This window comes from Cupressus sempervirens, chromosome 10, assembly GCF_028749045.1.
Source record: "Cupressus sempervirens isolate cs-2001-9-10 chromosome 10, ASM2874904v1, whole genome shotgun sequence".
NCBI classification, from domain to species: Eukaryota; Viridiplantae; Streptophyta; class Pinopsida; order Cupressales; family Cupressaceae; genus Cupressus; species Cupressus sempervirens.
In genome coordinates, this window is record NC_143127.1 from 168,022,455 (window position 1) to 168,039,936 (window position 17,482).

Here is a 17,482-nt window from a genome sequence, read left to right on the forward strand (position 1 = left end):
GTTGTTAGGGTTGGTCCAAATGCAATTTGGCTAGTATTCCACCAAAGGGGACAAGGTCCTTAGATTCCTTAAATATGTGGAATCCAAATGAGTCTACTTTTGAGGAGGAGGAGGAGGAGGAGGTTTTTGGTAGTTTTTTAGAAGCATCAACAAAATGATTCTCTTATTTTGATTAAGAAGCATAAATAGGTCCTACTTGGTCACCATTATCTTCGTGAAGAAATATACCAAGGGCATCTATCACTCATCATCATCTATTAATACAAATAAATAGAGGTGCTTGAAATATCCTTTAAAAAAATAGAGGACATACTAAAAACAAATTCTAAGAGAAGATCTAAAAGTGGAGGATGATTGCAATAGCTACTTAGATTGACACCATCCCTAACAGTGATGCCAAAAATGCGTGGATATTTAACCAAAGTAATAACTAGGATAATGCCTCTCATACTTATGGATTGGATATCCATTAAGTAGTCATTAATTAGAATTTTTGGTTTATTTATCCATCAAAGTAAAGCAATGTAGTCTTGAAATGGTGCAACAAAGTATATGCACTAGGTTACCATGGTTTCCATCACTATCCTACTATAAATAAAGAAATTAATCTCATAATTAAATATTGGAAAGTAACTCTACTCTATCATAAATTTAAAGTTCAAACTGTATGCAAACATTATTTAGCATTTAGATAAGGATCTACTATGCCCACCTTAGCTACAAAAATAGTCATATGTTATGTTACCTAGTGGTTGTAGGAACAATAAAGGACTAAATAACTTCTACAAAAATGAGGAATGAGAATATTCACTCACCATGTACCACCCCCCCACCCCCCCTTGAGTGAGTGAACTAGAAAAAACTATGCAAGCTATTGGAATTCAAACATATCCTTTTATTCATAATTGAAACTCAGAACATAAATGTTAAACTAAAAATGCACAACTCTATTATTGGAAAATCACAGTATATTGACTTGTATCTATTTCAATATTACTAAGAGAAGTCTTTAGCAACTTATTTATAATAGAATCTTTAACTATTCTTAAACTATTGTACATCCATTGATGGATAAGTTATAACAGATGGTTCCATTACAACCACATTGAGATATTTTCTCAATCAAGAGAATATGTCTTCTTCATTTAGTATATGGGAGAAAATATAGGTTTTCACCAACTAGATTTTCTCTCTAATAGAATTTTCCTTTGTTGACTTATTCAGAATAAGAAATTATTAAACTTTAATCATTTATGATAGTTGGTTCTCTACTCTTTTGATAGTTATGGAACAAGTTTGGGGATCTCCATGATGTCAGTTGTCCTTGACCTAGATTGATTGAGGCTTGCAGTTGAGAGTTAGTAGCACAAGCATAAATCTAATTAAAGAAACACAGTTCATCTTTAATAGAAATTATTATGCATTCAATCTATTCTAGTAGGAGAGGAACTTGTTTGGTTGTAGGAACCTATTCACACCTCAATCATTCACAAACACATGAATAATAGAAAGGTGATTAGTTCATTATATATTTTATCTTATAATATGTAAAGTCCTTCCTAATATTCATACACAACAAAACTTATACTTAATACTCTAGACTTGTAATGTTCTTTAGAGAGTCTCATGAATGTATAGTAAAAATTCAATTCATAAACCATAAAAACTAAGAAAAACATGTAACATATTAGGCCATAAAATGAATAGAATAATAGTTGCACCAGAAAAATTGGGGGGTGAATTAGTTCTATTTTAATCACATAACCTTTAGTTGATTAGCTAATTTTAACCTTTAAACCTTAGATAATAAAGTTAACCATGAGAACACAACTCCACAACATCACATGAACATTAATAACACCAATTTTTTTCATGAGAATTTTATTATGGGAGAAATCACGATGAGATCGGTACCTACTATAAACTATAACCTGCTAAAGTATAACTTATTACAATAATAGTGTACTTGCATTTAGACACACTGCCTAGAGCTCACTAGCTTACATATATGGACAATAATCCTTAATTCATGAACTACTTCATATCCTTTTTGTCAAAATTGTTCGATTTCATTAAAGCTCAATAGGTTCCACTCATACCTCTTCACAAGATTAGTGATGCATAGCTCATATCACTAGTACATTTGAGGCTCTTTTTCAATGGCAAGACATCAATATTGTGATCCAAAGTCATCACACACCTAACAAAGAGAGGCATCAAATCCATTATGTCATAAACATTCAACAATTGGTCTTGTTGTCACTAGTTCGACGATAAAAGTCATGACAATTCATGGGAAGGTTACCTAAAATTTGTGACACATAGGGCATCAAAAAAATTAATCCACTATCAATATTGAGATGGTTAGTCATCACAATACTCAAACCAATTTCTTGGCACCCTTTGTCAATTGAATTGAATTGGCGATGGCATTTTTTACGGTGATGCAATATAAAAAATGACTATCCATTATAAATATTGATGATCACCCATTAGAAATGGCTAACAATATCTCATCGTAGCTATCATCAATTATACTACATCCTCGTCGATATTGCAATAGTTGGGCATCCCAATAGTCAAACAAATTTTATGGTGATCATCATTGGTCAACTTGAATTAGTGACATCATTTTTTACAACAATACGGTATAATTGACAACCATTTGTTGGACAAGGCTAACATATTACCATCAAAGATGTCATCAATTATATTGCATATCCATCAAAATGGGCATCAAAAATTCAAGTTAAGTGTTGATATTGCAATGACTAGGCATGATTTTATTTTTTTTAAATAGTATTCAATTTATATTGCATGTTGTTGATCATGATCATAATCAATAACTACACTTAGGCTTGTTCATGCCCATCATATGATCATGCAGTAGGCAATCCAAATAATCCTTTATTGGTCTTAACTTTTCTTTAAAATACTCTTCCAACACTAAGTAATCCTATTCATGCCCAGTTGTACAACATGACTATTCCCATGGTATTTATATATTCATTTATTATATATGTTGACCCTGAGCTACATACCATGTAAATGTGTAAATAAATAATGTATACATACCAAATATAAATATATATATATATATATACATGTGATATCCTATATCCCTTTGTTGTACATGGATTTGATGTGGTGTTCTCACCATGTGCTCTTCGCTCTCTCTCCTCTTTGCATACACACAAATCAATGATAAAGAGAAACTAGAGGGTTACACAAAGGAATATTTTGTTGAGTTGGGGAAATGGAAGGGAAACTCAAATTCATTAAATTTTGATTGGTTGTGTTATAAATTATGCCCCAACATAGTTTTTCCATTCATTCATTCATTAGGATTTAGTAGTGAATATTCATTTTGGCTCTTATTGTGCCCTTGTGATCTATGTCTCTTTAGTGATCTTTTTTAGTGGAGAAGGAAGAAAGGGAAATGGAAAAGGAAGGGTCTTGTATACTATTGGTAAACATTTTTTTTCTTTTCAATTTAACTCTCAAATGCCCAAATCTAAAAGAATGACCCGATACCAACAATTGGATAATCCATCATCAGGTTGATAGATTTCCTCTAAATTGAAAGGTATAGCTCCCTTATCAAATGATATTCAATGAAACTTGTTTGTTCCTAAACTAATTGGGGACATTCTTATCCTAAGAATAAAAGAGGGAAAACCAAGTTAGCCCCAGACTGAACTAACTCGAGCAGTGAATTTAACCCTAAACCTAGCCAACTCCAAGAACCCACACTTCATATGGCTTCCCAGCATTGGTAATGTAGAATGAATACTGTACATGTAAATACAATGAAACTAAAATGGAAAGAAGATTAAACATCCTAATCTTTGCAATAGGAACAGTTGAAAACACTCTGATCTACAACCCATTTTCCATTTGACTCAAGATGTAAGAAAGTGTTCAAAACTAAATACAATCATGCTCCAATTGATTTTAATCAAAAAATTAATAACCAAATACTCTAATTCAGAATAAAACTCTTTTGTATTGAACACTGCAAATAAGAATACTCTGACTTTATTTTCCCACAATCCTTTTGCCAAATCAATTACAAAAATCAAAATATAGAATCCCCTAAATACCCAAAATGAAATACATAAAATACTATCTCCCCTCTACTCTAGCAATATCTACTTTTTGCAGACAAGAAGAACCCCTCTTCCCAGAAAAACATGACGATAAATAATCTCCTTCACAACTATTTGATTCTCCCATAGTGACCTTTAGTTCCATAATTGTTTCTTTCTAATTCTCCTTTTCCTCTTTGTCTTTTCAGATTCTCTTTTTAAATCTTTTAAATTCAATCATTTCCAACTTCAATGTTGGACTAGTATATGGAGTATAATCAATACATCTATGTTGGTGCTCAACATTGGTGTGAAGCTTCTAACTGGGAATCAGTATGAAGATCTTCGGGTGTCTTCTTATTTTCAATACTGATATTACAATGGTAGTGCCTCGTTTTAATGTCATAAAGTCATTAATATTGAGCCACCTTCAATATATACGAGTGACTTTTACATGTTTTCTATGTGTACACAATATGACCCTTTAGAAATGTGCAGATATATTTTCCTTTAACCTAAATGTTCTAAACTATCCTCAATTGATAGCTCATGAGGTTAGCTATGGTTGAGTTTTTCTTATATATCTTTTCTTAACTTTCCATATTCAATTAGATCCCCATCTAAGTGATTATGTGTAATATAAATGTCTCTAGATTCTAGATGGATAGTTATTAGATCTGCCTGAACTATTCTATGAGACTCATCCACCAACACAGATCTCTTTTGCACATGGTTTACAAATCTCTATGAATGCCAGTTGGTTTCAGTTGACAACTGCCCTACTACCTATTTCTTCATGACCACCATGTCTTCACTGGCCACGGGTGTAAGGCATATTCCTCAAGCTTTTCTCTCATCTCCTTATTGAGATCTTCTTTTATATCGGGCAGCTATGAATACTTAATCCTTTGATTTAATCACCCAATGGAGACCATTGGCATTTGGTCAAACACTTTGATCATAATCTTCATGCCGCTCGATGCCAAGGTTCTCTGCAACTCCAGTATGCATAGATTTGGCTACATGTTTGACATAAGTCTAAACCATCCTCATATTTTTCCTTGGCATAAGCAGTCTTAATTCATAAATTCAATGATCAACTACAGGTCATATCTTTGTATGAGCACTTGGATTTTTGGGACAAATATTTCATTATGTAAGAAAAAACATTATATCAAGTTAAACGTGTGCATCATATGCTTTTCCTTGCATATCAGGTTCCCACTTATACCTTTGGCACTCATGTTGTTCATAATTAGTAACCCACAGGCATTATTAGATGATTCATCCATTGGTGGCTTCATGAATTTGTTTAATGCATTGTGTAATGTGTATTGTGTATGAACAGAGCATAGTCATCTTCATGTGACGGTGGACTTTGAATCTTCTTCAAATCAATGGCCAAGATTCCTTATCGGGTTCCCATCTTAATGCATTTATTTCGAAAAACTATGCTATCATTCTCCCTATATGGGCCCGAGCATCTACTCATTCCCAATTGCACCCACTGATTCTCAGATTTAGTTTGTCACCCCCTGAGAATAATAGTGCCATGTTTCTCTAAATAATCAACCCATCATGACTATCATGAACTTCAGTGTGACTATTGACTATACTTCATGGAACCTCTTGCCAAATCATTTTCTAACCATTTGCTCCAACTTCAAGGTTGTAGCTAAAGTTCTTAGCTTCATTATCATCACCCATAAAGTGCAAAAAGAAGCTATGTATACTAGAGCTAGTCCAAGTTCAAACTCTTCAAAATGTAGACAAAAGTATTATCCAAAACAATTGAGAACCATTAACTTCCAAGTAGAATTCTCAACCATATTTGGATTTGAATTCACACATTTGTGGCTAGAAACACTACCATGGTGCATATCTTCTTTATGTATGTCCCTCAAATGGGCCACCAAAGAAGGAATACTACTAGATACAATACATTTATGACCTTCATATGGACATTTATATTGCCTAAAATGGCATTTTGATTCATGTTTTTTCTTTACAATAGTAGGGAAATTTTCTACCACAACCATATTTTTGATACTCACAAGGAAATTCAAGAGAAGCTGTAACCTTTTCAAGAGCTAGGCATCTGATATTACCGAGCTCATTTTGGCATGTAGGGCATAAGTTATTTACTTTGGATTTGCATGGAAAACATAGTGTATGCCCATTTGGACACTGGTAAATGGGAGGATACATAAATATGGTGCAAAAGGGGCATTCAAGCAATTCACTGACACTATTGGTGTTAGAATTTCTTTAGAATAACTGAGAGGGGGGGTGTGAATCAGTTATTCAAGGTCCAAATGTCCTATTCAAACTTTTCACTAAGTATAGTGAAATCATTCAACCATTCATCTATCCAAGATATAACTTATCTAATCAAAAAGTTATTGTAAATCAACATGCACGTATATCACACAAGAAATCAACACATGACACAGTGATTTACGTGGAAACCCAATTTGGGAAAAACCACCAATAACATGCTACAAGGTCTACCCTATTAAAGGCTTACAACACACTGTTAAATGTGACATTGTTAGAGGATTTAACCACCCTATTAGAAGTGGGCCTGGTTAGAGGACTTTAGAACATTCACTTGGAATGCCATCCTATTAAAGGATTTACAAATGGTTGTTAGACCAACCTAAGTCCATAGGATTTTCAAATCTAATACAATTGCTAGAGAGTATTAGAAAATCTTGACCTAACTACAACATACAACTTATCTTGTAGATCTTAGATCACTTCTCAGCTCATACCCTTGCCTAGCCTTTAATCTCTACAACTCTTAATAGCTTGCCTTTTCTTTCAAGCTTTGTCTCTTTGAGTCTCCATACTCAATGTACTAGTGCATTCATCTCTTCATGACCACTCATAGAAGCAAAGCCTCTATTCTCTTCCTTCTCCTAAATGTCTCCTCCTTGACACCCTTTCAACCACTTCACAAATTTGGCACTTCAGCAGCAACAATATCAGTAGCTCTTTGCTTCTTGGTTTATGACTTCTTAAATAAAAGTCTTGGAGTTCCTTTTCCCGCTTGATTCTTCCATTTTTCAATTTCAATTCACATGGATTAGGTAGGATTCATTGTATCTAACCCATATTCGATTTCCTCTAGAAACTTCTTGAATAATCCTTTAGAATTTTCCCAAAAATGGTTTACATAAGATTCTGTACCAATAACTCATCATCTTTATCTTCCAACTCATTCACAAAATTCAATGCAACCACTATGTCAGCTTAGATTTGGTGAATCTTCATCATTTGAAATAATGCAGTAGCTTGACACTATTGAAATACTGGTGCTTGGCACATACTGTGTTGCTTGGCATCAACTATGTTTTTCCTGATGCTCAGCACCTGAAGATCACTTGGCATCAATTAAATTTTTTTTGATGCTCAGCACCTGAAGATCACTCGGCATCACTTTGTTAGTGTTAGTATTCAAACATTTATATGCCTTACTTCTGGTGGAGTATCCAATAAATATGCCTTCATCACTTTTTGCATCAAACTTGCCATTTCTAGTGTCTTTTAGAATATAGCATTTACAACCAAACACTTTGAAATGTTTAACATTAGGTGAATGACCATACCACAATTCAAAGAGTGTTGCATTTGTACCTTTCTTGACTTGAACTCTATTCAGTGTGCAGACTGCAGTACTTACAGCTTCTCTCCAGTATTTTAGTGCAACATTTTTCTCCATCATCAAGGTTCTAGCATAGTCAATCACTGACCTATTTCTCCTTTCAGCAATACCATTTTGTGGTGGAGTTCTTGGTGCTGATGTTTTCCTTTTGATACCTTTGTCATTGCAAAATGTTTCAAACTCTCTTGATGTGAACTCACCTTCTCTGACTAACCTTAGGCATTTCAGGTTCTTTCCTGTTTCCTTCTCAACTCTAGCCAAATACCACATGAACATTTGGAATGCATCAAATTTTTGCTTTAAAAATAGAGTAGTCATCATCCTGGAATAAACATCTACAAATAGCATTATGTATCTATCTCCTAGGTAGCTTTGCATTTCTATTGGGCCACATAAATCTGCATGAACTAACTCTAGTACTTCTTTGGAAGTGTATGTTTTTCTTTTGAAACTAGACTTAGTCATTTTCCCTAGTTGACATTGTTTACACATTGTGTTTTTAGGTTTCTTCCACTTGGGAAATCCTCTGACTTTGTTTTTCTTGTTGATACTAATCAAATTATCAAAGTTAACATGACACAGCCTTTTATCCCATAACCACACATCATCAAGTCTAACAACAAGACATGTTGCTTCTTCCATATCTAGGTAAAATAGATTACTCCTAGATTGTTCACCTTTTCCTATCAAATTTCCATCAGTGTCATAAATCTTGGCAGTTTTATTTCCAAATTCAACTTTGCAACCTACATTGCCTAATTGTGATACACTCAACAAGTTGTAGTTCAATCCTTCAACATAGTATGCATTATCACATGAAATTTTTTATGTAAGTTTGATAGAGCCTTTTCCTTTGATTTGACATGGAGCACCATTACCAAATCTAACACTATTTCCATTGTATTGAGTAAAGGTAATGAACTTACTTTTATCTCCTGTCATGTGATGTGAGCATCCACTGTCTATGATCCACTTGTCATTCTTGTTCACACAGGTAACTAATGTTGTTGCTTCATCTTTATCTTTGTTTGATTCATCCTTCATGGCTACATAGACTACTGCATCATCATTTTCATCAGATTCTTCTTCAACAATGTAGCATCTCTTGCCTTTCTCCTTGTAATCTTTGTTTTCATCTTCTCTTTTGTTTATGAACTTGTTTCCTTCTTTATAGTTTTTCTTCTGTGGACATCTTGTAGCTATATGACCTACCTTATTGCAATTGAAACATATGATAGGGAGCTTACCTTTGAATTTGCCTTTACCTCTATGGAATCTCCTGGCCAGTAGTGCTTCTAACTATTCCACATCTTCCTCATCGATGCTGCTATCACTAGATGGATGTTTTCCTTTTCTTCTTCTCTTGTTTGATGTCTCCTCCTCAGTATCATTTATTGTCATCTTGGCCTTGAAAGCAGATTCAAGGTTCATAGGTCTGTAGTTGTCAAAATTGGATAGCTCAAATGTAGTAAGTCTTCCAACTATTCCTTCAAAGGTTAGTGTGTTCCCTTGTACACACCTTAGCTCTTGGATGGCTAAAACTCTTATAGCATAGATAGGGAGCAAAGTTCTTTAGTATTTGTTGATGGATGTTTCTTCTTCCAGTTATCCACCTAGAATTCTTATTGCACTCACCACTTCTTTTATTCTTGTAGCATACTGAGCAACATTTTCACCTTCCTCCATCTTCATGTCATCAAACTTCCCACTTAGGCTTTCTCTCTTTGTTCTCTGGACATTCTGATCACCTCCATAGATATCTGATAAGGTTTTCCACATTTTGAATGCAGTGTTACAGTCTTTTATGTCATCATATTTAGCATAGCTAAGTGCAGATGCAATTTCCAACATTGCTTTGTTATACTCCTTCTTTTTGTTTAAGTCATCTATAGTAAGGGGTCTTGTTGGAGTTACATGTTCTATTCCAATTGAGGTTTGTGCATAGTCACCTATTGATCCAAGGTGCAATTTCATCAAACTCTGCCATGCAGCAAAGTTGTCTTTGTTGAGCTTGGGAACTTCTCTCTTCGACATCTTAATCTTCCTGCTTTTAGTACCTTGAAACTAAATCAGCAGATGGCTTTGATACCAATTGTTAGAATTGCGGGGGGGGGGTGAATTAGTTAAAGATCCAAATGTCCTATTCAAACTTTTCACTAAGTATAGTGAAATCATTCAACCATTCATCCATCCAAGTTTTAACTTATATAATCAACAAGTTACTGTAAATCAACATGCAAGTATAACACACAAGAAATCAACACATGACATAGTGATTTATGTGGAAATTCAATTTGGGAAAAAACACTGGTAACATGCTACTCAATTTTCACCCTTCTAAAGTGATGCCCTGTTAAAGGCTTGCAACACACTATTAAATGTGACCTTGTTAGAGGATTTAACCACCCTGTTAAAAGTGGGTCTGGTTAGAGGACTTTAGAACATTCACTTGGAATGTCACCCTATTAAAGGATTTATAAATGGTTGTTAGGCCAACCTAAGTCCATAGGATTTTTAGATCTAGTACAATTGCTAGAGAGTATTAGAAAATCTTGACCTGACTACAACATATAACTTATCTTGCCGATCTCAGATCACTTTTCAACTCATACCCTTGCCTGACCTTCAATCTTTGCAACTCTTAACAGCTTGTCTTTTCTTTCAAGCTTTGTCTCCTTGAGTCTCCATACTCAATGTACCAGTGTAGTCATCTCTTCATGACCACTCGTAGAAGCAGAGCCTCTATGCTCTTCCTTCTCCTAGATGTCTCCTCCTTGACACCCTCTCAACCACTTCACAGATTTGGCACTTCAGCAGCAATAGTATTAGTAGCTCTTTGCTTCTTGGTTTATGACTTCTTAAATAGAAGTCTTGGAGTTCCTTTTCCCACTTGAATCTTCCATTTTTCAATTTCAATTTGCATGTATTAGGTAGGATTCATTGTATCTAACCCATATTTTGTTTCCTCTAGAAACTTCTTGAATAATCCTTTAAAATTTGCCCAAAAATGGTTTACATAAGATTTAATGCCAACAACTCATCATCCTTATCTTCCAACTTGTTCACAAAATTCAATGCAACCACTATGTCAGCTTAGATTTGGTGAATCTTCATCATTTGAAATAATGCAACAGCTTGGCACTATTGAAATGTTGGTGCTCAGCACATACTATGTTACTCGGCATCAACTATGTTTTTCCTAATGCTCGGCACCTGAAGATCACTCTGCATCAACTAAAAATTTTCTGATGCTTGGCACCTGAACTTTACTTGAGACTTGAAAATCACTTGACACACACTAGAAATGTCTGTTACTCAACTTCTACTAATAATTTGCTCGGTTTCAACTAACTTGCTCAGCACCTACTAATGATCTTAGTTAAAGCTTTGCAGTCAACCTTGTTACAACTTCTTCTTCCAATGTATCTAAGTGTGACCAACCTCTATATCTTTGAGTATGTCATCAATACATTACTTAACCATTGTATTAACTAATCCTTGCTCTTCATTACAACATCATAACTCAACCTTTCCTTTAGGTGCTCTTGTTACATCTTGTTGATCAAATCCTCTTCATCAATCAACTAAGTGATAGTGCTTGGATCTTGTAAGAAAATATCATCCCTACAAATAGAAAGTTTGACATCAATGGAAAAACAATGATTGAAAACATTCTTTTACAACAATCTCCCTCTTTTATCTTCAACAACAATGAGCTTTTCAATCAGATTTCCAACAACTGGTTGTAGTAATAGAAGGCTTGATTGCAAGAGTAAAAGAGTCCTTGATAATTTCAGACACTAGTGGGTCTATTGCACTGGGAGATAAACCTATAATATATGACAATTCTTGAATCACTTCCTCAAAGATAATGCATGAAGCCATTATTTGCACTTCTACACAACTACCACAAATTGACAACCAGGAAGTCAGATCTTCTATAGAGTTTGCATATGACGACTTATCATTTCACAGCCATACCTATTCTCTACTATAGATATAGCTAATATTTATACTATATACTACCACTACATAAGAAAATATTCACTTTCTTTTCTTCATATATCCATTTTGCATCTGGAAGGTTGATTCTTATGCAGTAAAATAATATGTGCTCTTAGAGTATTCATGAAAGACTTTGCAGGTACATTGAGAAAACAAAAAGGTCAACATAATGGGAAATCTCTAAACTTTAAAGTTTTAATGGTGTGCCTCCAAATTCTCCAATTTGACCTCTGAATTTGTCTTCTTAAACTTGAATTGAAACTGTGTTTTGAAATCTGCACTTTGAACCTGAACTGTAGGCTTTCCTTGAACCATTAATTCTACATAAACCTCTGAAATGGAAAATTCTGAACTTCAAACCTAAACCTTCATACTGATGATTTCATTATCTAAATAGGTAACTTGTGCTCATAATCTTTGAAACTATAAGTCAAAATCAGAACTTAAATTTGATTCTAAACTAAGTGCCATGAGATCTAAACTATATCTCAAACTTTGCTCATTTGAAAATGACCTTCTAAACTTTAGGGATCGAGTTTTAGGTTCAGTACATTCTTTGAATACTCTCTTCTTACAAGTCAAATCTGGCAGCATCATAATCAGCAAAACTGACCAACCAAAGATTTACATGGTGGGGCTGATTTGGAAATTTAAAATTGGGGAACTAGAAGTACACCTATAGCTAGCTTTGAATGGGGATTATGTGCTGCAAAGTACATAAAGAATCCAGTATCTCTAGCAAAAGACAAGTACCTTATCCATTGGGTTACAAAGTTGAGCCAAAAAGAGGGTAAACATAGAGTTGCTTGCCAGGAGGGCGAAGGGGAGTGAGGCAAAACCAAAACTGGGAAAGTGAACAACAACACAAAAAAACAAGAAAAAAAAACTAAACTAGGCAAGCCAAAATTTGGAAAGAAAAACATATTTACAAACAGGTGAGGAAACCTCACCAAAAGGAGGGGGAGCATAATGAAACTCATACGTGTCCATTAACTATTTGAGAAAAGAAGGAGCCATTTCAAAATAATGCATGGTGTCCTAATGAAGTATCCATCTTGGCTGTAATTTAATGACCCCATCAATACTGAAAGTCAACTCAATAAAATGAGGAAATCTTGTAAGCAAATTATTATATCGAAAGAGCCATGTTTTGTCATAAAAATCCAGCTTTTCTTTAACCTTTTGTATGGAAGATTCAAAACCATTCCCAAACTCAAATTGAAAAGAACATTTCTATATCTCCAAAGAAAACACTTTGTTATCTTTAGCATTTAAACTCTTGAGATTGTCATAATTTGGAGGACTTTTATCATACTTGACAACCTCAAATTTTGAGCAAGCATTTCTAATTTTAGGAAAAAGCTTGATTGAGATAACTTCCTTATCCTCCTCACAAATTAAATCTAAAAAAATTCTATCCAAAACAAAAACATGGGATAATGAATCAAAACCTGAAGCTATTGGAGGAGCATCCCATTCTTCAATAATCACTAAGAGCTGAGAGATAACCTCTTCTTTATAGGGTAATGTGTTTGTTGAAGTCATGGATTCTATCAACTACTATAACCTTTTAACTTCTTTAATCTCAACCATACTTTCATCTTGAAACTCAAAGGAAGAGTTAGAAAACAATGATCCTTCATCTATTTGACATGATGGAATTTTATCATAGCATACTGCTAGAACTGATACACCTTGAATATTGCTTTCTATTAACATAGGATCAAACTTCAAACTAAAACTTCCTTTATTCTCAAAACAATGAACCTTTTCCTAATTCAAACAATCAAGCTAAAAATGTAAATTATAAGAGCATCCATCATTACTTACTTGAAAGTCATCTTGTATATGTTGTTCTTCTTCCTATTCATGCAACACATGTAATGAGATGATGTTAGGCTTCTCATTTTAGCTTTCTAAAGATCTTCACATGCATGCTCTTGTTCCTTGGGTTCTTGCATAGGAGGTTTCTTCTTGATGAGGAAAGAGCCATAGGCAGCCTTCAACCAATTCACACTTCTCGCCATGTCTTCTGTAACTTCTTCAATTGGGTTTTTGAATTCTGGGATAAAGATAAAGATGTCTAAAACATCTTCATCTCTTGTTGGCATCCAATTTTTTAAATTTTCTAAATATTTCAAGAAATGTTCCTCAATAGAGCTGCCAACCTCCATCCTAGGGGAGGTACCTCGAATTTCAAAAATGAAAGCACCAAACTGCTTAACCACAAATTCTAAGAATTAAAAATAGAGTTACCAATCTCCCAGTAGCAGGGATGATAATAAACTGAGGAAGTAAAACCCCACATTAATCTTCTTTTCTGCTTCCCCAACGGAGTCACCAAAAATCTATTGGTAAACAATTTTTTTTTTTCAATTTAACTCTCAAATTCCCAAATTTGAAAGAATGACTCGATACCAACAGTTGGATAATCCATCATCAGGTTGATAGATTTCCTCTAAATTAAAAGGTATAGCTCCCTTATTCAATGATATTCAATGAATCTTGTTTGTTCCTAAACTAATTGGGTATGTTCTTAACCTGAGAATAGAAGAGGGAAAACCAAGCTAGCCCCAAACTAAACTAACTCGAGCAGTGAATTTAACCCTAAACCTAGCCAACTCTGAGAACCCACACTTCATATGGCTTCCCAACATTGGTAATGTAGAAATGAATATTGTACATGTAAATACAATGAAACTAAAATGGAAAGAAGATTAAACGTCTTAATCTTTGCAATAGGAATAGTTGAAAATACTCTAATCTACAACCCATTTGCCATTTGACTCAAGATGTAAGAAATTGTTAAAAACTGAATACAATCATGCTCTGATTGATTATAATCAAAAAAGTAATAACCAAATACTCTGATTTAGAATAAAGCCTCTTTTGTATTGAACACTGCAAATAAGAATACTCTAACTTTATTTACCCACAATCCTTTTGCCAAATCAATTACAAAAATCAAAATATAAAATCTCCTAAATACCCAAAATGAAATACATAAAATACTATCTCCCCTCTACTCCAGCAATACCTACTTTTTGCAGAAAAGAAGAACCCCTCTTCCTAGAAAAACATGACAATAAATAATCTCCTTCACAACCATTCGGTTCTCCCATGGTGACCTTTGGTTCCATAACTATTTCTTTCTAATTCTCCTTTTCCTATTTGTCTTTTTAGATTCTCTTTTTAAATCTTTTAAATTCAATCATTTCCAACTTCAATGTTGGACTAGTATATGGAGTATAATCAATACATCTATGTTGGTGTTCAGCATTGGTGTGAAGCTTCTAACTGGGAATCAGTATGAAGCTCTCGGGGTGTCTTCTTATTTTCAATACTGATTTTACAATGGTAGTGCCTCAGGTTAATGTCATAAAGTCATTAATATTGATCCACCTTAAATATATACAAGGAGTGACTTTTACATGTTTTCTATGTGTACACAATACGAGCCTTTAGAAATGTGTAGATGTATTTTCCTATAATCAAAATTTTCTGAACTATCTGCAATTGATAGCTCATGAGGTTAGCTATGGTTGGGTTTGTCTTATATATCTTTTCCTAACTTTCCATATTCATTTAGATCCCCATCTAAGTGATTATGTGTAATACAAATGTCTCTAGATTCCAGATGGATAGCTATCAGCTCTACCTGAATTGTTCTATGAGACTCATCCACCAAAAGAGATCTCTTTTCCACATGGTTTACAAATCTCTATGAATGCTAGTTGGTTTTAGTTGAGGACTTCCCTACTACCTCTTTCTTCATGACCACCATGTCTTCATTAGCCACTGGTGTAAAGCATATTCCTCAAGCTTTTCTCTCATCTCCTTATTGAGATCTTCTTTTATATCGAGCAATTATGAATAGTTAATGCTTTGAGTTGATCACCCAATGGAGACCATTGGCATTTGGTCAAACACTTTGATCATAATCTCCATCTTGCTTGGTGCCAAGGTTCTCTATAGCTCCAATATGCATAGATTTGGCTGCATGTTTGACATAAGCCTAAACCATCCTTATGTTTTTCCTTGGCGTAAGCAATCTTAATTCATAAATTCAATGATCAACTATGGGTCATAGCTACGTATGGGCACTTGGATTTTGGGGACAAATCTTTCATTATGTAAGAAAAAACATCATGTCAAGCTAAACGTGTGCATCATATGCTTTTCTTTGCATATTAGGTTCCCACTTATACCTTTGGCACTCATGTTGTTCCTAATTAGTAACTCGTGAGCATTATTACATGATTCCTCCATTGGTGGCTTCACAAATTTGTTTAATGCATTGTGTATGAATAGAGCATAGTCATCTTCACATGACCATGTGCTTTGAATCTTCTTCAAATCGATGGCCAAGGTTCCTTATCGGGTTCCCATCTTAATGCATTTGTTTCAAAAAACTCTGCTATCATTCTCCCTATATGGGCCCGAGCATCTACTCATTCTCGATTACACCCACTAATTCTCAAATTTATTTTGTCACCCCTGAGAACAATAGTGCCATGTTTCTTTGAATAATCAACCCATCATGACTATCATGGACTTCAACGTGACTATCGACTATACTTCTTGGAACCTCTTGCCAAATCATTTTTTGACCATTTTCTCCAACTTCAAGGTTGTAGCTAAAGTTCTTAGCTTCATTATCATCGCCTATAAAGTGCAAAAAAAAGCTATGTATACTAGAGCCAGTCCAAGTTCGAACTCTTTAAAATGTAGACAAAAGTATTGTCCAAAACAATTGAGAACCATTAACTTCCAAGTAGCATTCTCAACCAGATTCGGATTTGACTTCACACATTTGTAGCTGAAGACATTACCATGGTGCATATATGCTTTATGTATGTCCCTCAAATGGGCCACCATAGAAGGAATACTACCAGAAATAGTACATTGATGACCTACATATAGACATTTATATGGCCTAAAATGGCATTTTGATTCATGTTTTTATTTACAATAGTAGGGAAATTTTCTACCACAACCATATTTCTGATACTCGCAAGGATATTTAAGAGAAGTTGCAACCTTTTCAAGAGCTAGGTATCTGATATTACCGAGCTCATTTTGGCATGTAGGGCATAAGTTATTTACTCTGGATTTGCATGGAAAACATAGTGTATGCCCATTTGGACATTGGTAAATGGGAGGATACATAAATATGGTGCAAATGGGCATTCAAGCAATTCACAAACACTATTGGTTGCAATAATAGAAAGCTTGATTGCAAGAGTAAAAGAGTCCTTGATAATTGCAAACACTAGTGGGTCTATTGCATTAGGAGATAAACCTATAATATCTGACAATTCTTGAATCACTTCCTCAAAGATAATGCATGAAGCCATTATTTGTACTTCTACACAGCTACCACAAATTGACAACCAGGAAGTTAGATCTTCTATAGAGTTTGCATATGACAATTTATCATTTCACAGCTAGACCTATTCTCTACTATAGATATAGCTAATATTTATACTATATACTACCACTACATAAGAAAACATTCACTTGCTTTTCGTCATATATCCATTTTGTATCTGGAAGGTTGATTCTTGTGCAGTAAAATAATATGTGCTCATAAAGTATTCATGAAAGTCTTTGTAGGTATATTGAGAAAACAAAAAGGTCAACATAATGGGAAATCTCTGAACTTTAAAGTTGTAATAGTGTGCCTCCAAATTCTCCAATTTGACCTCTAAATCTATCTTCT

General features: G+C 34.3%; 2 pseudogenes; both read right to left on the reverse strand.

Annotated features, from left to right (window-relative positions):
• Nucleotides 1–5,576: 5,576 nt before the first annotated feature.
• On the reverse strand, nucleotides 5,577–11,669 carry LOC149533134 (E3 ubiquitin-protein ligase DIS1-like; annotated as a pseudogene).
• Nucleotides 11,670–16,243: 4,574 nt separating this feature from the next.
• LOC149533135 (E3 ubiquitin-protein ligase DIS1 pseudogene) lies at nucleotides 16,244–16,950 on the reverse strand (annotated as a pseudogene).
• Between the last annotated feature and the right edge of the window lie 532 nt (nucleotides 16,951–17,482).